The following is an 11,242-nucleotide window of genomic DNA, read 5'->3' on the forward strand; positions in this document are numbered from 1 at the left end:
AATAATCAATGAATCATGGAGGATTTAACTTAAGGTGGCCGCGGATACAATCTCTGAAGAGATTTTAGCCTTACTGTTTCATTAAATGGCCGTTTAAACCTGTCAATCCTTTAAATGCTCATCATATCGTTTATTGGCTGAATGATTCATTTAAGCGTGGCTTTGATGTTTTGGTGGTTGAGCGTAAGTGAATCGCTATTGGGAAGAGAAAGGCCTTTAATACTAAATAACCATAATATATCTCGGCTTTATCAATATTTTTTGAAATCTGCGCTTTAGCTTTATCGCAATCGGCAATCGGGGGAAAGCTTAAGTTGTTAAACTGGTGTCCTTTCGGAATCCCCGATCGCCGATAGCGATATCGCCAATTCGCATTGGGAGATTTAAACGAGGGCTTTAGATGCATGCATGGTACATCCCCGATCGCCGATAGCGATATCACATCGGAGCGAGGACGGGCCTTTTGTTATGATCGCTTGCCTTCCCGATATCCGATAGCCATTTGTGCATTGTCGCATCAGGGAAAATCAATGGGTATTTTAAGTCATGCATCCTTTGTCATTGTGATATGCGATCTTGCGATCGCTTTATCGCAATAATAAAAGATTACTCATTCTTTATTATAAGACCAATTAAGTGTTTTATCAAAAAGGTTTTATAATGTTTTATTTCATTTCGGACCTTTTGGATAATGCTATGTTGATACCAAATTAAATGAAAAGGGACCCATTTCATATTATTGTTTTAAAAATAAAAATTGTACGAAATGGGGGGTTGTTGTAGAGCACAACAATTGGTGATCGCTGGGAGAAACAGTTATCTCTGAGAAGTACTGAAATACTTAAACTTTCTTTAAATAGGAATCTCATCAAAGAGGAAAATTCTAATGTAACTAGGTATATATGTATTCCGAATAAAATAAAAACTATCTTTTCTAATTTCTTCTCTTGTTAAAATTAGATACGTTTTATGTTTTAAATTGGCCTCTATTGGTTGATAATGATAAAACAGAAAACCTTTCCAAATCAGCTTTTTAATTGACTCCTTTGTCAAAGGTAGAGCCTCTGCTGCCAGCAAATGTTCATAGTTTCGACAAGGATACCTTTTAACCATGTTATTGTCCATTATCCCATCCATTTTAGAGTATGATTAACAAAATGAATTCAAAACATGCTTTCATATTTTGTATTTCTTTTTACTTTTCTGCTATTTTGTAAGATAAAAAGCCATTTTCCTAGTTTGGTGGCCAGCTTTTTGAGAATGCCATTCATTGGTAGTAATCTAACCGAACAAACTGGCTCGTGATGAGACCCCTTGCCTTATGATTCTAAGCCATTACCCTGTTTTTGTATGCAGTATTGGTAATGTCAGTTAAACTATTTCCCGATGATCATGGTAAGCAGGCCTGTAATAAGACCCCTTATCTTTTATATCAAATATTTTAGAATTACACTCTGAGTAATCACAAACTTTGATGCATGGGATGGACAATTTTCTCCTTAAGAGAGAATGGATGACAGGGTAAGAGTTGAAGATGTTGAAGTTGGATTAGTTTCTGTTTTGATATTGATAACCTTTTTTGTGACCAATTTGAAAACATAAAATGATTTACAATACTTCTAAACCTTGAGAAGAGTTCACAAAAATTGAAATGTGGTTTCAGAATGCAATTATACCTAGTTTCCTAGAAATTGTCCCTTTTGTTTAAGGCTTCTATTATTTAAAAGTAAATATCAACACTACTTCTTTGAGCAACTTTTAAATACAGCAAAGGTCAATGGAAGATACCTTACAACTTTATTTCCTAATAGTCCTACAAACTACAAATTCTACTAAACTAAAAAGGGAGAAGGGGTTACCTCCTCAATTGAAGAATTTCTTTAAGATGAGGCCATTAACAGGAAGAGAATCTCTCTTACCTGATAAATCTTGTAATATGAATGTCGAATGGCCTATCTTCTCGCAGATCTGAAATGGTCCAAGCCACATTTTCTGGAACTTGGTGTGTTTTCCTTTATCCTCATGGGCTTTGTCCCATTTCAGAACTAGATCACCGACTTGCAACTGTTTTGAACTGGATGAAGTTGAATCAAAGGATGACTTGATAATTTGCTGATGTTTTTCATGAGTAATTTTGGCCTTCTCTCTTTCCTCTTCTAATTTTAAGATTTGATCATGTCTAAGTTGAATAGAAGAAGAAGGGCTTTCTTCAATAAACTGAACTAGGGCTAGAGAAGGAAGGACAAGATTTGTTGGTAGCACTGCTTATTTCCCATATACAAGATTGAATGGAGAAGAACCTATGGAAGCCTTCTGTGTTATCCTATCAACCCATAGTGCGAATATTAAAGATTTGTGCCAATTTTTATGATTCTGTTCGATAGTTCGCTTAATATTTTTAACTAGATTTTTATTGGTAGATTCTGCTAAATCGTTACCCTGGGGATAGTAATTAGCAGAATATTTCAATTTAAACCCTCTTTTAATAGCGAAATCAAACATAGCATTTCCAGAGAAATAAGATGCATTATCAAAAACAAGAGCATTTGGGACACCAAACCTGGTAATGATGAATTGATCTATGAATTCCATAATTGCCTCAGAATTTGTTGTCTTTAAAGGAATTTCTTCAACCCACCTAGTAAAATAATCAGTAGCAGTAAGGATATACTTATGTTGTTTGGAAGAATGTGGAGTGATTTCTCCAATGATGTCCAATCCCCATTGGTCAAGTGGTTGTTCAATGTTGACTGGTTGCAAAGGGAAAGCTGGCTTCCTTTGTCTTCCACTAGAAGTTTGACAATTTCTGCATTTCCTTACATATTCATGAGCATCTCTAAATAGGGTGGGCCAATAGTATCTAGCATGAATGATTTTGTGGGCTGTTGTGTCAGCTCCAAAATGTCCTCCTGCTGGTCCATCATGTAATTCCTGCAAAACCTTTTGTGCTTCAGGTTTTTCTAGGCATCTTAATAAAATTGAATCATAATTTTGCCTAAAAAGTACATCATCAATGATTGTGAAGTTTCTTGCTTTTAATCTAATGGCCCTTTTGTTTTTATAAGACAGGTTAGGAGGTGCATATCCATTTTTTAAATAAAATATCAAGTCTGCATATTGTGATTCAGAATCAATAATACTTATCTGGTTTATTTCTTCGATATGTTCGGTATCACCTGATTTTTGAATGTTGGATGCTCCTGCCAATAACCTGCAAAAACCTTGGCCTCTAACAATATTTGTTGGCTTTATTTCCAAGTCGTATTCTTGAAGTGTTGTAACCCAGTTTTCCCTTATTTCACCTAATTCCCTTTGGATTAATAGTTGCCTTACTGCATGAAAAGGAACTATAACTTTTGTATGGGCTTTTAAAAGGAAGGGTCTGTAATGTTTGACAGCTTTATACACAGCAAAGGCTTGTTTTTCTACTTCGGAATAATTCAGTTCAGCACCCTGTAGGTTTGAACTATAAAATGAAATCGGTGCTTCCAAGTTGTGATCATTAATCTGAGTGAGTATTGCTGCATAAGATGAATCAGATGCGATAGTATACAATGTGAAGTGATTAGAAAAATTAGGAGTATTTAAAGCGGGGGCATTGATTATTGATTGTTTGATTGAATCAAATGCTTCCTTTTCTGTTGATCCCCATCTAAACAATGAATTTTTCTTAATCATAGTTTGTAGTGGTAAAATGATGTGAGAAAAGTCTGGAACAAATCTTTTGACAAAATTGATTTGGCCTAAAAATGACTACATGGATTTTTTATTATGAGGAAAAGGGATTTCAGAGATTTCTTTAATCCTATCCGGATCAATATAAATTCCATCTGTGGAAACAATAAATCCCAAGAGCTTTCCTTGATTAAGAGCGAAGAAGGATTTTTTGGGGTTGAGTGAAATACCATATCTTCTGCAGTGTTCAAAGATTTGGTTTAAATCATGCAAATGATTGGATCTCTTCTTAGAAAATACAGTAATATCATCTAAGTAGAAAACTACTGTTTTATTGATCAATCCTTTGAAAGCTATATCCATCGCTCTTTGGAACGTGGCTCCTGCATTAATAAGTCCAAAAGGCATTTTCTGATAAGCATAAGTTCCCCATTTTGTTCTGAATGTAGTTTTGAGTCTGTCATCAGGATGGACAAAAACTTGGTTATATCCTGAAAAACCATCTAAAAAGGACATCAACTCAGAGCCTGCTACTGAATGGAGTATCTGCTCCATAGTAGGTAATGGGAAATTATCTTTTAGGCTTGCCTTATTCAGATTTCTGAAAGCTATACAAATCCCGATATCGCCATTTTTCTTCCTAACAGGCACCATATTGGAGACCCAGTTTGAGTGCCAAACAGGAAAAATAATCTTAGCTTTCAAGAGTTTATTGAGTTCTGATTTTATTTGACTCTCTAAGTTTGGATGTATTTTCATCAGCTTTTTTTGAACTGATTTTTGTTCTGCAAGCATTGGAATGGTATGCTAGATGATAGATGTATCATATGTCTTTAAATCATCATATTTCCAAGCGAAGACATGTTTATTTTTTCTTAACAGTCTAATGGATGCTATTTTTTCTTCCACAGAAAGTCCTAATCCTAGATTAATGTTTTGAGGATTTTGCTCAGTGCCAAGATTTATCAATTCAAACCTTAAGGTGGAACTTTGGAGCTTTGTATTGGTCACATGCTTAAACCTGTCTTTAATATCATAAAGATCATCAAGCTTCACCACAGGCTTCGTTAATGAGTTTTCCTCATGCGTTTCTCTTATCTGAAGATCATGCTCACTTTCCTCTATGATCTGATCATTGTAGGACTTTTCGGAAGTCAAAAATTGTAAAATGTCTTCATCGTGATTGAATACTCTCCAATTAGTGACATTGTCAAGAATTGATGGTCTAAAAAGCAATTCTACTGAAAATCTATCTGGGCTATAATCTTCGGAAGGTAGGAGTTTGGAAGCAACATTGGCTAGCAAGTCGGCTGCTGAATTTTGAGACCTAGGGATAGAAGAAATATTGAATGCTGAAAAGTGAGAGGTGAGTTCTTGTACCAGCGACTGATAATGTTTGAGGTGGTTTGAAAGACAATGAATCGTATTTCTCACCTGTTTGATAATAATTTCTGAATCGCCAAACACTTTTAAATATTGAACCTTAAGGCCAATCGCTTTGTATAGTCCTTGGACTAAGGTTTCATACTTAGCTGTATTGTTTGTGCATTCAAACTCCAACCTACAGGATAGCATTGTTTTTTCTCCCTAAGGGCTAACCAAGATACATCTTGCTCCCAAGCCTTCGCTAGATTTAGAGCCATCGAAATATAGTGACCAAAATAAAGAATTATTAACAATTTTCTTTACATTTTTTTCAGTATCATTAAAACATCTTGACCTATCTGTTTGTGAATAATTTTCGATCTGAGATGTAAAATTGTTTACTGAGAAAGGAGATGATTGGGCTGTGAATTTGCCAAAGAATGATTCAGATGAATAATTCCCCAATATATTGTTATTAAATGCTATTGGTTGATTTTCCTGTTCAAAATCTGTAACAGTGTGGGCATGTGCTTTTCCCGATTGATTTTTTATTTGATTTGGCTTTCCCTTATAGGGTAGCCACATGTGGGACCAATCGATAGAAATATGCCCATGGAGCTTCTCAGACCAATCCCTACTCAAGATTGAACCATAAAATTCAGGTATATCCGCGATTAAGATATCAATTCTTTGAACTACTCGTGGATCAGCCGATAACTTGATAGTTACAGAGTTAATTTCTCCTACAACTTGTACCTTGGTTCTATCTAACTGCACAATGTGAATTGCAGATTTTGGGGCTCAATGTTCAGTTTGGAACAAACCGAAGCTGGCATTATATTTGAGGATGCCCCTGAGTCAATGAAACAATTGTGCAGATTTCGATTATAAATCTCATAGGTTAATAGGAAAGGAGGAGTATGGGAATTGGATCTATCTCCAATCAGAATCGTATCAGTAGCTTCAATTCTGCTAGAAGGTGGTTGTCCTGAATCATTTGCAGCTTTAGCACTGGGAAGAGGTGAAGAAGGAACAACATTTAATTCTTGGAGAAGCAATTTTTGCTGATGTTTTAGTTTACTAAGTTCAAACATAGTAATGTTTGCCTTAGTTTTCTTCATATCATCAACAATATTGTAATCCATTGAACCGGATACTACCAACGTTTTAGATGTTGAAGGTATATTTGAAGTTGAAGGTTGGTTTTGGGGAACCGTTGCAACTGGCTTCTTTATGGATACCTTTTCCTTTGTAGTAGTAGCACCTGCACTTCTTTTCTTTGAAGTTGCCTGGACGGGTTTAGGGGCACCTTTACTCCTAGTGGTGACAAGGAAGGCTTCTTGTTCATTTTCTGTATTAGAATTAGGCAGTATGAAATACTACATTCCATGGCATTCAACAACTTCCTCTTCTTCATCAGTTGGTGAAATTGTTTCCTCTTCTTCTTCTTCCTCAGGGTCTGAATCTGCATTAGATATAACATTTGGTGGTTTTGATTCGGTTTTCTTGAAATTTCTAAAGGGCCTTTTAGTTGAGGTTTTTGCTACTTGTTTTTTGATTTCTACCATTTCATTTGACAAAGTGTTAAGGACTTTTTGCAGACCTTCCATATCATAGGGATCTTTAGGGGTTTTCTTCTTTGAATCATCTTTAAAAGAAACTTTTTTGGATTTTCTATCTTCAAGAGCATCGTTCTTCTCTAGAGCATTAATATGTTTCTCCACAGCAAGTGCTTCTTTCATGTTTTCAGCTAAAGTTAGTTTTCCAGCCCTGTCTATGAAAATAGCTATATTGGCAGGTAGGGCAGTTATATACCACTCGCTTCTGATTTGCTCACTTGGTTTGGAGGCCGTTGGGATTTTATTCAAGAGTTTATTGAAACGAGCATTGAATTCTTTAATCGGCTCCCTATGCTCTATCCTAAGATTGGAGAGATCATTTATTAATGTGGCTAAAGATCTATCGTCACCATACTTAGTGAGAAACTGCTCTTGCCAAGTGGTCCAATTGGTAATGGATCCAGAAGGCAAGGAAAAATACCAGGATCCTGTTGATCCTTGCAAAGCGTAAGGGAAAAGCCTAACGACAACATCTTCCTCTGTCACTCCTTTCAAATTAACTGATAACATGAAGTTATTAATATGTTCCTCAGCCTGTATTCCATCATCTGGGTTAAACTTGGGTAGCCATTTTTCAAGAGCATCAAGTAATGCATGTAATGGTGCAGGCACATTGACCGCACCAGGTCTATTCCATGGATTTGCCATTGAAGCACCAGTAGGGGATGAGATGGCTGATGAAATTGCAGATGTTTGGGAAGGACTTGATATTGAGGATTGAGCAGGTTGGGATGTTGAAGTTCCTAACCCCTGATGAAAACCAATGTGTAATGAGGGAGTGGATGGTTGACTTCGCGCAGGGGAAGATGAGATGGAGGATGTGGATGAAAGTGCCTCACTTTCAGATCCTTCAGTTTTCTTATTTTCCCTTTTCTTTTTAGGTAAGGGCAGCTCAGTGGGTTCAATACCGAGCTTTCCGCTCTGAAGTCTAGTGAGGGGATGAGGTAGATTGAATTGCAAAGTCTCACTGCTTTGAGATACTTCAGATTTTTGTGGTGTTATCGAGAAGCCTTGAAGTTTATGGACGAGTAACTGAACTTCAGGGGACTCAGGACTTAATCGTTCTGGAGTGTTATGGATTTAAGCAGTGGTAGTTGATTCCTGTTCTTCTTGCTTGGATACTGGAGAACCAACATGCAATTGGGAAGTACGAGGTTATGTGGAGGGAGATTTACTCTCAGAATGGTCTGTAGATTTGGATTTCCTCGCCATTCATAGTTGTCCCTCCTTCTAGCACCAAAAATGTTGATGCCCCGAAAATCGTTGTATCAACATTGGGGGATAACCACCCGGTCCGGACCTTAATACAGCTCCTTTTCTGTTTGGGATGGTGGCTCCGACTGGATATAATGGGACCGGTTTCCCAATAATGAATAAAAGGGGATGGATGAGTGATTGGTTTCTAATAAATGATAATGAATGGATGACTTAATCTAACAGCAAAAACATAAATGACTATTCTCTCCTGGGAGGCTTCTATTCTTTTAAGTGCAACGCTTGATGATCTATGTTCATTGATAGGCATATAGATGACTCTACACAATAAACATAGACATTCATTTACTTAATGATTGCTTTGTTCAAGTAGTTGAACAAAGTGATTAACAAAACATTGTTACACTTATCCTTTTATATTACCGATACATGTATGATAAAAGAAAAGCATGCTGTAAACATCCAATAGTGGAAATTGTAAAGAATGATGTTAAAAAGACACGCATATATCCGATAATAGCAAGAGCGATCAAACAACAATTCACATAAACAGAATGAACTCAGACATAGATAGTAGTACCATATGAGCTGCAAATTATTCCCAACATCAATCGCTATTTGAATTCCTTCTTCTGACGCAGAAATACTTTTAAATAAAGGCAGTAGTGCACATTCACATAAAAGCTTCGTTATCAAAATTGGAATCATTGGCCCAATATTTATAAAAAAATATGCCTGAAGTACAGTAGTGCAACTCCAGGTTTAAGTCATATACAAAAACTTACGACCCTTTCCAATGCATTGAAAGGGTCTATAAATACTTGACTAAAACTAACTAACTATGAAATTAAAATCCTACTTAATTGGTACAACTTGATTTGGAGTATCTTCCTCATGGAAATCTGGCAGTTGGCAACATGATTCATCACTTAGGTTGTTTGCCTTTCGACCTGAGTTGGCATATTGCAAGCATTGGTTCCACTTCTGGTGGTCGGTTGAGACGAGAATTAAGTTGGGCAGCATAGGTGGCATCTTGTATATCGGGAATGATACACCCAATTGCATCTGTCAAGCACTTGAGGGTGGCTCTTTGGCTGTATGGTTTGACTAGGAACAACCAATAGGTGTCGCAAGTCAAACTGTTAATACCTACGATCAATCTCCCATTCTTCTCTTGCTCTTGATAACATGACTGCTCCAATGTTTTAGCCGATAGCAATTTACCTGGGGTACATTGAGAGATCATGTTAGATAAGTAGAGAGTATCATTAATCAATTCAACCAAATTACTTGTGGTTAACTTGAATATGGAAACTGCTCTGTCTGCCTTCATTAACTGGGACTACCATTCCATAAACAGGATCTCTTTATGTGATTCTAAGATTTTTGGCAAATAAGCTGCCTGTCCCTCATCAGTGTCTTGGCACTCAAGAAAATTGGTCAAGGTCTCATCGGCTTGCTCCAAGTCTGTTCTAGCATCAACTAATTTATCACTTATTGATGTTGTTAAGTCACATAAAGGTTCTTCTTGAGTGACTTGTTGACATAATAGCCTTATTTGTGTTACCAATGGTTTGTTAATCTGTAATGCTTCGGCTTTGAACTCTGCAGGCTGTGGAAGATTCTTGGACTTTTCTAATTGGGTTGATAATTGAGCAATTTTCTCATATTTAGATTTCCCCATCTGTTCATGCACTGCTTTCAATTTTTCCAGTGCTTCCGACAGCTCCTTCTGCTTTTGAATGGCACTTGAATCAATTCTTTGTTTTTCTTCTTGCAATTGTTTATTCAGTTGATTATTTATTTGTTGTTGTGTAGACAACTACTGTTCAAGTTGCTCTGCCTTCTGATGTGCCTCCGATAACTGTACTTATAGCGAGGCGATTGCTTGCTCCTTTTCTCTTAACAGATTAGTCACTTCTGATGCTTTGTCCATGGTGGTCGCCGAATAGGCTCCAGCATATTGGGACAATTTAGTGAGGTCATGTTACAGGGAAAAGTGTCTACTCAGAACTGCTTATCCCACTAAGGTGTGATAGCTGCCTTAGAAACAAACAAAGTAAAGCTACTTTCATTTTTCCTTTATGAAGTATAGATAGAGAAGAACAAAGAAGACCAACCTCTGTCTTGCGCTAATCTCCTGGTTTGATTCCTCTCTTTCTTGATAGTCTTTCGCTACTTGTTCCCTTGCACGCCCAGCTTCACAAAGCACCTGTAATATCACAATAGAATAGAATTATATGAGAACATGGATCTATAACCATAAACAATCTAGGATCAGATGTAAATTGACCATACAAATGCAGCAAACATAAATTACACAAGAGTATGGAGGAAAACTTGAATAGATTTTATTGATAAACAAGAAAGAGCCAAGGGGAGTTACAACCAGTTGTTCTGAGCCAACATCATCCTCTCAACAAGGAAGCCCCTCTTCACCTCATACAAAGCTTATATCACCCAACAATCTGATGTTTGTCTCAAGAAACCAACAACAATTCCTTACAATATGCAAAATTCCAGCCTTTGGATCTCTGGGATGAGGGATCCATATATAGATATCTATAAGGGAGATGAGTCAGCTTGCGATTTGATTAGTGTCTTCCCTCTGATAGTTCTTGCTTCCACTTGGGGATTGATGATCCATTACTCATCCTTGGTCGAATTCAGAGAGGCAAGTGTCACAAGAGAAGTTTCTGGAAGCTTCCATTGCCTCTCCACCTAGTGGAATGACACTGCCATTAGTCATTTCTTGCCCATCGCACCCCATAGAAGGGATTTTTGAAATGCAACGCACCCATACAGTGTGTTTAGGTGAGATGCAACGCACTTTGCCTATGGAGCAGCTAAAATGATCCTGTTTTGACCAATTCTGAGCAGTTTTTCATGGAGAACTTCTGGGAGAAGCTGTAATCAGTTGACCTTGTTCCTTTAGGGGTTAGAAAAACACTTTTAGGGACTTAGGAGCCCTTGGTTTATGGACATTTCATGCTTGGGGTTGCAGTGCCTAAAAATGTCTATAATAGGTCATCAGAAGGATCAAACTCCTCTTTCCAGACCACATTGGCTGTCACTGTGTGTTCAAGGAATAGGGAAGGTTGATCAGTCCTTCTCCTTTTCCGTTGTTATTTTACTACAGCCCTGTGCTTTGGGCTGTAAAAGACATCCAATGGAGGTATCTCCTCCACTTGCAAAACAATCTGATCTGAAGGATCCTTGGGAATTATCTCTATTCCTGTAGAAAGGGCTAGGTCGCTGGTTCCACTTGGAACCTCTTTAGATGTTTTATCCTGTGTGTCATCCACTTTTGATGTATCGGCTTCCTTTGAGCTCTCAAGATTGATTATGATTGAGTCGAATTGCTACCA

Source organism: Pinus tabuliformis, chromosome 9 (genome assembly GCF_031772625.1).
Source record: "Pinus tabuliformis cultivar Carrire ecotype Pingquan chromosome 9, CPIR1, whole genome shotgun sequence".
Classification (NCBI taxonomy): domain Eukaryota; kingdom Viridiplantae; phylum Streptophyta; class Pinopsida; order Pinales; family Pinaceae; genus Pinus; species Pinus tabuliformis.